We start from the raw sequence: 11,464 nt of genomic DNA, 5'->3' as shown, positions 1-11,464 counted from the left end.
GTGAGGCTAAGACCAGATCATCTTTCACACACACACACACACTCACACACACACATACACACACACACACACTCCTCTACCCTCAGGCTGGATTAGATGATGAGGTAGGAGAGTGAGATTGGAAAGGAAAGAAAAAAATTTGTTGGTAGGAGGGAGAAAGAGAGTGAGTAACAGATTAAGAGTGAAATTCAAGTCTTTTGGCTGCTGGCTCGGCCCCAGCTTTAAGTCGCAGCTGTAATATTCTTTCAAATGATCTACCTCCTTTTGGATATACTCTAGTGTGTGTGATTTTGCCCACACCATTTGGCTGTCTGACGGCTCGCTTTTCCCTTCATCTCATCCCATCTTTCTATCACTAAATGAGCACTGAATAGAGAAGCAGGGGAGGCTGTAAAGATTTGAATGGCTCACTCGGTGGGTGTTCAATAGAGAAAATGGGTGCACGAGCTATTCTGACCTAAACCCGCCCGTATCTCTTCATAGCCAGAGAAATGGGCTCTTTTAAATGTATAGTTTCTCCAAAATTACCATACAAGTCATTCAAAACAGTGAGCCACAGGCAGTGAATATATCAAGAGCGTTTGACCTGAGTGTATCAGAAAAGTCTCAACGCATTTACCTTTAGCGCACGTTTGTGTGTGTGTGTGTGTGTGTGTGTGTGTGTGTGCCCCAGAAATGATGTCATCTTACTACCTTGCAAAAGCATGAAGGCAGGCATCTGACAGACTTAAGCAAAAGCTCATCAGAGAGAAAATTATTTCCATTTACTCCATATCCTGGAATAATCAGGCCATGTCTGAAGTCACACACAAACACACACGCACACACACGCACACGCACACACACACACACACACACACACACACACACACACACACACGCTTTAAGTCGCACATATTTAAATGTGACAGAAATAAACAGCAGCCTCAGAGATGTCACATTTTGATTTATCAAGCAGAACTGCGACAATCGTCACGTAATTTTTTAAACAAACAGCACGTTTCAATTTGGAGTTTTGCACGGTCCTCAATTAGCACAATTTACCTGCTATGTCAAAGCCAAAAAGTGATTTAGGAACAGAGAACTTTTGTAACACTAATGCTCTCAGAACCAAAGCATTTACCTTTTTGCTCATCAAATGCTGATGAAGGCTCCGGAAGATGAAAGTTAGTGTCTTGTTTTTCTTTGAATTAGACTCCCTCTTTGAACAGATTCTTGTTTGTTTGTGATGGCGAAAAAAGCTTGCAGCATTTGTAATCAAACCCTTCGGGACTGCCTGTCTTGGTTTGGCTCTTCAAACTGCCATGCGCATCTCATTGTGTTTAAACTTCTTTTCTTTGTGCACATCATGAAGAATCTCAGGCAGGGCTTTGACTGCTGTGTTCAGTATCTTGGTGTGCGTGGATAAAATGCACTTTTTTTTTAACTTGCGACATGCTGTGAGCTGTTGTTGTGCAGTTGAAACTAAGTCATAAAAGACAAGCAATCCACACGGGAAATATCCATTTAAAGCGTTAGAATTCTGTTCCTCTAGTGGCCTTGAGTACACCTTCAAGTTTGTTGCACTCATCTCAAATGTCAGCACGGCAACATCAATAAAATAAGGGCCATTTATGAAGGAAAATATCCTTTATTTTGATTGTTCACACAGCAGAGAAAGGCATTATTATTTTTAACCACATCATACAAAACTAAGGTTTTGTAGGGCTGGCAGTAAAGCCACCGTTAGATTCACAGTGACAGATTGCAGAGGCCAGTACCTCAATCTGCCAACTGTCCTTCTTCTTCATCATCCTCCCCTTCCTGTCAGACCTAAATGTTCCTGTGTTTCCTCTTCACTTCCATTTGGACAGGCTCAGGCTCCAGGTGTTTGCTCTTCATTTTACGTCCAAGCACTAGTGTTTTTGTTGTCGTTCTTTGATTTGTTTTTAGATCTTACTGTTCCGCTGCAGCCAGTTTAGGAACTGGACCACCAGGCCCAGCCAGACTGCGTCCCACTTTGTAGAAAGCAAGATAGAGAAAAGGGTTTATGGCTGCTGGTTGCTGGTTTGAAACCTCCATGCAGCTGTTAAACCAAAGGTGATTTAGAAAAGATCTATCTTTAATTAACGGTAAAGAACATTGTATAGTTATGGTAGCCATATATTTACTATTATCATGTGATATTCGTTTACCATACTGAGAATTTTCATGTGTGGACCACAGCATGACCTGTATCTCACAAACAAGCACACTCAATCTTGCAATTCTTACATCTCATATCATTTCATACAAATCATTTTTGTTCTTACGTTTTATTTGCTTTCCGTAGTCTACAGTGCACAAATTTGAAGGAAAAGTTCGACATTTCAGGAAATATATGCTTTCTTTCCGAGAGTTATCTGGCGATGGTTGATACTCATTTCTGTTTTTGATTAAATAAGATACAATACAAACAGCTTTAAAGCTGCTGGAAGGAGGATTTTTTAATGACTAACAAGTCAGGTTAGCTGTTTCGCCCAGTCATGCTTAGCTAAACTGGCTGTAGCCTTGTATACAGACTGGTATCAATTCTTCTCTAACTCTCAGCATGTGAGCAAATAAACATATTCCCCAAAATTCAAACTAAACCAAACTGCTAAATATGACAGAGCTGTGACAAAGTATAGAGGATGAATAGCTTGAAGACTTTCAGCATGTTTGAGAAGGAAGTAATAATGTAGCTAGCTTTTTAACATCGGGTTAACTGAAGGTACCAATATCAGCTTCACATTGGAGGATCCACTCATAACGGAGGCCTTAGCACAGAAATCACTCTACTGCAGTTGGATATATACCAGTTTATTTCATTAGACACATGAAGGATGAGGATTACCCCATAATTAGAGTTTTATATATATACCTTCTTCTGTATTTGACATACCGAACAGTATGTGCTGCATTACATTCAGCGTAAGCTTACCACATAAAGTGATTTACCTCTCTGATAATAGTTGTAATACACACACACTCACAGCTTCCCACACTCAATACTTCACCCTGTCTGCTATGACTGGTGCGGTCTATCAATCAGTGTAAGCTGACAACTATGGCTAAAGCTCCCCTTTTATTTAACCGTGCTTCATAATTTACCATTAGATTACTGGGTTTAGATCACATACAGCTTATGTTTGTAGTGCTCTTTAATTATGATGCATACTCTGAGCCACAAAATACTGTAATTTCATGACATTTTGAGGCATTCACTAACAACACATACCTTCAACATTTTGCATATTTGATATAAATGGTGTCAAGACTATAAGCTGATCCATGAAAATGTGCTGTAAGGGATCTAATTATATAGCTGTTTGTAAAGGTTGAGCATGAGTCTAAATGTTACCAGAAAGCCAAATACAATATGTGGATTTACTCAATATCAATATAAGTGATTTGCCACAACATCTGCGCATAGACATGTTAACAACTTTGACAGTCACACTCCATAATTGGCAGGCCAGGCCTTGCTTAGCTATTCAGCGATAATGAGAATAGCGCTCACTCTCTCTCTCTGCCTCTCTCTCACAAACGCTCACGCACAGCCATATCTTACAGATGTTCAACAGAAATGAAGTGATTTAAGGCATCAGCTCTGCCCATTGTGCCAACTGGATGCATCCCCTTCCTTCAGTCAGACTTGAGTAAACATCATCATCATCAGCAGCAGAATATCTGACTTGAGGGAAAGCACAATGCAAGTTTAACGCCAGCAGTGTGAACTTAAATTGACCTCTCTGCAGGCTTGGATCTATCATCCTAACTGAGGCGATCCGGAGATGACAGCCCTGCACATCAATCATGAGAACTGCTCAGCCCTGGCACACATGAAACCTGAAACAGCACAGAGTCTGTCTCAATAGAACAGAAAAGTTCAAATTTGATAAGTGCTACAGTCCAACTTATCCCACTCTTTCAGGACAAACATCCAACCTGTATGACTTTGCTTTGACTTTCATCATCATGCGCACGCAAAACATATATATGGAAATATGCTGTTCCTTTGTAGTGCCCTCGGTTAAACTTCACTTTACATTTTAATACTTCTCCATTCTAGCAGGACTATTTCTTTGTGTAATCCCCTCTGTTGGGCTGCTGTATCCCTCCATATAGAAAGGTTAAACACACCTAAGCAGAGGCAGTGCGACTGATGCCGGGGCTGTTTCTAAATGTTAATGACACCCTCTGGGCAGAACGCTGTACACCCCAGTATCCTACTGTAGAGTCATAGCGTGGCGGTTATGCTATAGTGGCTCCATCTGTGCACGCACACATCAGAATGTGTTTGCTAACGCAGACACACAGATACACACCAGGGACTGCGCACTGTACAGCTGGCACGCAGCCAGGAGTCCTTCCACTGAGTGGTCAGGGAGAGAAATCAATCAAACATGGCTTGTCAGGCCCCTGAATCCATTATAGCAGAGAGAGTGGTGAGGCTTGAGTAAACAGGGATGACAAGGAGAGACAATTATCAAGAATTCAGGCTGTTGTTAGTGGCAAGCTTGGGGATTTGGTAGTCCTGCATGGTCTAGTTTGGCCCACCTCGGCTTAGCGCCGTCAACAGGCTCGGCTTGCAGCTTTATTGCTGGTAATTCACTAGCCCCCAGTGTTTTATGCCCTCTCTCTTTACAGCCTAAGCAGGGCAAATCCATTTAAATAAACACCAGTGCTGCAGAATGATGGCTGAGATGTTTAAAAGCACTGATGTAGGACTCGCACTTACACTGCATCACAGCTGGGGTCATTACAGCATTTCAGGCCAATATAGTGTACAAGTATTCAGATCAGACACAGGAGATGTCACTGAAAGTGAGAGCCTCTTTGAATCTATATACCATACAGTAGAAGGGTAAATGACTGCACCATACCTACTGCACAGAATGCATTGGTCATACCTGCAAACATGGTACAACACAACGATCTATATGCAGAAGTGGTTTGCTCAAAATCATTCAACCAGCGTGCAAAATTAGTCGCAAGATTTGCCGCACTAGGATCAGGAAAGGAACTGATTTAGAAACAATGTGCAGAGAGCTCTCTGTGCAGCCATTACTCATACGTAAACTCATTACATTGGTTTAATAGCTCTGTCTCGTGACTCTGCCTGTGCCTGCCTATATGGAAAGAACATTAGTGTGGCCTATGTATGGAACACAGTGCTGGAGTTCATTCGTTCTCCTCTATGGTATGGATCAGACAGATAATTAACTGCAGAGACATGAAGTCATTGTTCAGTAAGAGATATGGGCCCAGTCTAATAAGAGCTTACACTGTGGAGTGGCGAGGAGAGAAAGGGCCGAAATTACAGGGAAGGGTTGGTTTATGTCTGGTGAATGACCTGCACTGTCTCTTTGTGCTGTGCTGTATGTCATATTCTACAGTCCCTATACTGTAAAATTATTATGCACTGTATTTGAAGTCTCCTTCCACTCAAAAATGTATTTTGCTTATTTTTATGTTAGACCTTCACTGTGGATGATGAACGACATATATGAAGAGTTTGACTCTAAAAGGCACATTCATCTGCTGAAGGGGAAAGTTTCTCAGGGCTCACCTTGAATCTCAGTTTAACATGTGCATGCATGAGAGCGATTTTCTGCCATCACAGGCACTTTGGAAGCCAATCGTGGTCCTGTATGCAACGAAGAGTGATGTGGAAACCTGTAACCTCTAGCAGACACACACTGAGAATGGACTTGTCCAGCAGTTAAAGCTGCCTGGTGCTTTCAACAAACAAAAGTTTTGTTCATATTCAAGGTTTCTCACCTGAAGGCAGTGTGTGTACCCTTGAGACCTAACAAACATTTTGAATCCATTTCTTTGGATATTTGAAATTGTGCGTTGTTTACCGCCTTTGTTGGTGCATTGCTAAGCTTCTTTGCACATTTCCAACACCAACTGTTGATCCGTGAAACTCATTAAAACACTGTGTATCGCCAGCCTTTGTGCATGAGCCCAATAAGGCTGGATGATAAAACATGATTAACTTTAATTTTAACGATTTTTAACCAGATAATTTTACTTTTTTGTTGAAAAGCCATATCAGACACAATTTACTGTTCAAAGCAGAGTACTTGTATATGTCTTATGTCTGGAGGGAGTGAGCTTTGAATTGCTCTTTTAGTCTATATTTGGCATTTTTTCAAATTAACAATGAATCCACATAAGCTATAATATTATATCCGTGTGTATTACTGAGTTTTTGTTTTTATTTAAACATAACCCATATGCTGTATCAAATATTTGATGCTCAATATCTCAGAACTGCAGTCTAATATAATTTTATGTCAGTTCCCTATGTGAAACCAATACAAAATGGCATAATTGAAAAATTCTGAGTGATTGTGATTTCAATGTAAAGAGAGAATTCAAATGAGATGGTGTGAATGTCTACAAAAGTTAATTAAAAAAGTAAAAATAATACACAACTAATGAATTTCTCTCATAAATGGAAATTCAGTTTTTTAGAGCCAAGCGAGTTCCCCTCATAAAGTCAGATTTATGTCCCCTGCTCGGGTGTTGTCTGGGTTTCACACACAAGGCCAGCCTGTGCTTGGCCCGACCCATAAATCCTAACCTTAGAATTTTTGAATGGACCTCTCTGTTGGACCTGAAAGCTCCTGTCTGCTAAGCCGTGGGGGGAGGGCCCCAAATTACAGAACCACCACCAAGGGCCCAGTAGGAAAACAACTGTGAAGTTTATCACATGATTCCAAGAACTGCAGGGAACCCTCACAGTACAAGGCCATAGAGAAGAGGCATCCAAGTTTAGCTGGTACTTATGTGTATTTGGTGTAGAAGGTCTAAAAGTCTACAGCGATTGCATGTCTCAGAGTGCAGGGCTGCTACACTCGATCTGTCCCCGTGGGATAGCGTGTATGTGTATGGGTCTCAGTGGAATAACTAATGTATTGTATATACACATGGCTCTGTGTTTGTGTGCTAGAATATTTATCAAAGGACAACTCCACAGACTAAAAGCGTCAAATAAGCAAAGAGCGCATATTTTTACACGCATACTGTTCTTATATTGGTCCCATAGATTCCCATTCTCTGTACGATGCCAGAGGCCAACGCAGAAGACAGAGACAGGGCCAAGTGGAAGATTATTCAGAATAACATATAGCTCCCTTCTGGGAGTCCCAAGAAAAGTGAGTGACAACATCAGAACAAATCATGATGAAATGGCTGCATCACCCTATCTGATAGCCGTCTCTATACTCGGTATCCTCTCTTCTCACATGTATGATTCATATAGACGCATTGAGGATTTCTTCAAAGCTCTCACATGTTTATGAGTCCATAACATCTGACGCATTCATGTTTACGCTCCCAAGCCACATTTGACATTTTCTGGATATGATGAATCATTAATGATGACCTCAATAGACTTTCACATCTTTGGCCCACAGATCAATAAAGTGGTTAGGGGAGTAGGTCAGTGGCTCTCCAGAGATGCCTGTCAGTGTGTGTGTGTGTGCATGTGTCTTTGAGTGTGCTTCCAAACAGTCACACCCAGCGAGCGACTGTAAAATGTTGTTGCTAATTGGTGGCCAAGCGCTGCCCTGTCTCCGGCGAGACGCTCCGAGGCTGGCAGCATTACGGCTGGTTTTCCAAGTTTTTTCCAAGCAATCCCTGCCTGCGAGGCTGTGGGAGTTCCATCCATTATTGATCAGATCCAAGGATGAAAGCAGGAACGCTCAGTGGGGACCGAGCATCTTTGGCCCCACACAGAAAAATAAAAAAAAATAAAAAACAGCCTTGACCGTCATCTCTGTGTGAAAAGAGACAAGGAAATATCTCTTTTATTTCATATTGAACTCAGCCTGAGAACCAAACTGTCGGGAAAGCAAAAGTAAATAAGCCCAATTTATGTAAAATGAAATTAAACACGTCATGTGGTGTAAATCTTTACTCACCCCTAACATTTAGGAGCACAAGCCTCACCGAGATTTGTTGTACCCAGATGATGACATTGTGTTATGTGCCAGCCTTGGCAGAGGCTCAGCTTGGTGCTGTTCAATGATTCAGCTGTGTAGAATTGACCTCCACCTCACCTTGGCAATACTCCCCAACCAAATGGACGTTTGGCAAGCCAGAACACACACTGGATATACAAACATGTGTGCACGCTCGTGATAACACACACAGACACACACACACTCTCTCTCTCTCTGGGAAAGGTTACAATGCTGCTTGAAACAAAGGGGCAGATGGTTGACAATGATACAGTGCCAGCACTGGCAAGGTGGTTAAAATATTTTCTGTTTGTGTGTGTGCATGAATATGTCCCTATACATCTCTCTTAGGTAGTTTTTAATGGGGTAATATATGCCTAACATCAGTCTAAACTTCTCCCAACAGTGTGTTTTTACGATGCAGTTCTGCGTATTTGGCCTCTTAGTGCATTTCTCAACAGCAAAGCAAAGGGCTTTGCCAGACGTTGCTGGTACACTTAGATTTTAAAATGAGCTATAAACTCAACCACTGCTTGTGTTGACTCATCATTTAAGGAATAAGGGCTCATTTGAATATATTAAACAGTTTTGGGGATATTAAAAAGCAAATACAAATGCATAAAAGCAAGATTCTCTCTTGTATTTTTCTTTAATTGACTGCTTGATCAGATAATTAACCAGCAACAATTTTGAAAATCAGTTTGTTGCAATAATGTTGAACATTCTCTATTTCCAGATTCTTAATGAGATTTTTTGGTGTTAAGTGATAATAACTTGAATCTTGAGCTAAATAAAATTCCATGAGCAGCACTTTTACTTAAATAATATAAAAGAGAGCTTTAAATGTGGAGTTTTATGGAATCATAAGCAAATAAAGATAGCTAATAAAGAATGTTTAAAATAAGAAGTTCCACACTATGCAAATTGTTAAGTCAGGTAGACAAGGTAGTGGAACAATATCGGGGTTTCTGCAGATTTCACCTGGTCAAATTTAAAACCTTTTTAAGACCTATATCACAACTCTCGCTCCACAGTCATCCCGGTCCCAAAAAAACCCTCCATCTCTGGACTGAATGACTACAGGCCCGTCGCCCTGACATCTGTAGTCATGAAGTCCTTTGAAAGACTGGTGTTGGCCCACCTGAAGGACATTATAGGCCCCCTGCTGGACCCCCTGCAGTTTGGGGCTAACAGGTCAGTGGATGATGCTGTCAACTTGGGTCTGCATCACATCCTGCAACACCTCGACTCTCCAGGGACATATGCTAGGATCCTGTTCGTGGACTTCAGCTCGGCGTTCAACACCATCATCCCGGACATCCTTAGCACCAAACTCACCCAGCTCACTGTGCCAGCCTCCACCTGTCAGTGGATCACAGACTTCCTGACTGACAGGAGTCAGCAGGTGAGGCTGGGAAACATCACATCCAGCACCCGGACTATCAGCACCGGGGATCCACTATATCCCAGGACCTGAAGTGGGAGCCCAACAATGACACTATCATCAAGAAGGCCCAGCAGAGGATGTACTTCCAGGTTGCAGGTTGAGCTTCTCAGGAAGCTCAACCTGCCTAAGGAGCTGCTGATCCAGTTCTACACAGCCATCATCCAGTTTGTTCTCTGCACCTCCATCACTGTCTGGTTTGGATCTGCCACCAAAAAGGACAAGGACAGACTACAACGTACAGTCAAAAATAATCTGTGCCAACCTGCCCTCCATTCAGGACTTATACATTTCCAGAGTCAGGAAACGGGCAGGAAACATCACTGCAGATCCATCTCACCCACAACCTGTTCCACCTCTGGTAGGCGCTACAGAGCATCCTTTGCACTATGCTCCATCACACTGTGTACATGTGTACATGTATGCATGTAAGTGTATGTGTATCATATCCACCTTCAACATGTACATAATGAGAATAGTTTACTCTTGCATCCTTTGCACTCTGATTACTGTCAATTATCTGTCTGATTATTTGTCAATATGTCTATATTGTTTTGTTCATAGTGTGTATATTAGTGTTGTCTACTCTGTAGTTTGTGTCTGATTTTATTTTATTATTATTATATTATTATTTTATTATTGTATAAGTAAGCACATCGTGAGCAATGTACAATCCTGAGTCAAATTGCTCGTATGTGTACACATACCTGGCAAGAAAACCTCTGATTCTGATTAAATCTGGGAAAATTCATTTGGTTAGTTTTGATGCTCTCCACAGTGATTTTACATTCATTGCGCACCAAGTTGTTTTGAGCCTCACCAGCAAAACATGTGACCTCAGAATCATTACAGATAGGATTATTCATGTTTGCCTTTTGTGTCTTAATTTACTGCTTTTTACATTTGTACAAATTAACATAAATAATAGGCAACATGAAAACCACCTCCCTTCTGTATTATTACAAACATTTCATTTGTACATCAAAATCCAAAAGAATAATCTCCTCATTAGCTTAAAAGGACTAACTTTAGTTTGCATCCCTAATTTGCTTTAACGTTACTAACCACAGCTCCTCCGTGGTCAACACCGTCCTTTCTTTTTAATTTAATTTAACTATCAAGATGTACAGTAGTGGACAGAGCTGTAACCTGACAATTTAATGCTGATCTTATCACCGGGCCAGTTGGTGTGAAACTTACTGGCCCAAAGACAATTTTCCAAAAGTTATTTATGTGTTAAAACCATCCAACGTCAACCGCTTGACAGCCCCCCCGCGACCCTGTATACAGGAGCCTATCCCATTGAGTGAAAGGCGGGGTGCACCCTGAGCAGGTCGCCAGTCCATTGCAGGGCCACATAGACAACCACTCACACCTAAGGACAATTTGGAGACACCAATTAACCTAGCCTGCATGTCTTTGGATGGTGGGAGGAACCCACACGGACACGGTGAGAATATGCAAACTCCACACCCTTCTTGCTGTGAGGCGACAGTGCTAACCACTGCACCACCGCGCTGCCCTACAGCAACAAAACCAAAGACATCCTAGATATAAAAAAACTAAACTAAAATGCAATCACAGTTAAAATTATAATTAAATAAAAAAGGTTTACAAAACAATTTACTTTTAAAACAAAACACACTAACAAACTCAAACATGACGTGCTCTCTCTCCTGCTGACAGGCATTTAATAAAAAACTTTGCACAAAGCAGCGGACACAAGTCACCTCTATCCTGATTGACAGGTCGCCATGGTAGCGACCTGAGGTAATAATTCAGCTGAGAAGGGTGGTCATGTTTTAAGTTCCGTCTGCATGGTTTCACTTTTCAGACCCAGAGGTTGCCACTGAGATTAGAGAAATATCATGATTTTTATTGTTGCCATACCATACAGTCTGACCTACCGCCTTGAATGGTCGGCACCTGCACTGATTGTACATAGACGCTACTGCACTTTCAGATATTGTCCTACAGAGTCATTACTGTTTTACGTATTTTTGTAATTTAGGCTATGTGTATTCAATGTGGAACTAAATGTTGT

The sequence above is a fragment of the Micropterus salmoides genome, unplaced genomic scaffold, assembly GCF_014851395.1.
Source record: "Micropterus salmoides isolate LMB-PRFRI ecotype aquatic unplaced genomic scaffold, ASM1485139v1 Ms_hic_scaffold_17, whole genome shotgun sequence".
In the NCBI taxonomy this organism is placed as follows: domain Eukaryota; kingdom Metazoa; phylum Chordata; class Actinopteri; order Centrarchiformes; family Centrarchidae; genus Micropterus; species Micropterus salmoides.
The sequence above is the reverse complement of the archived record's forward strand: the minus strand, read 5'-3'. Positions refer to the sequence as shown.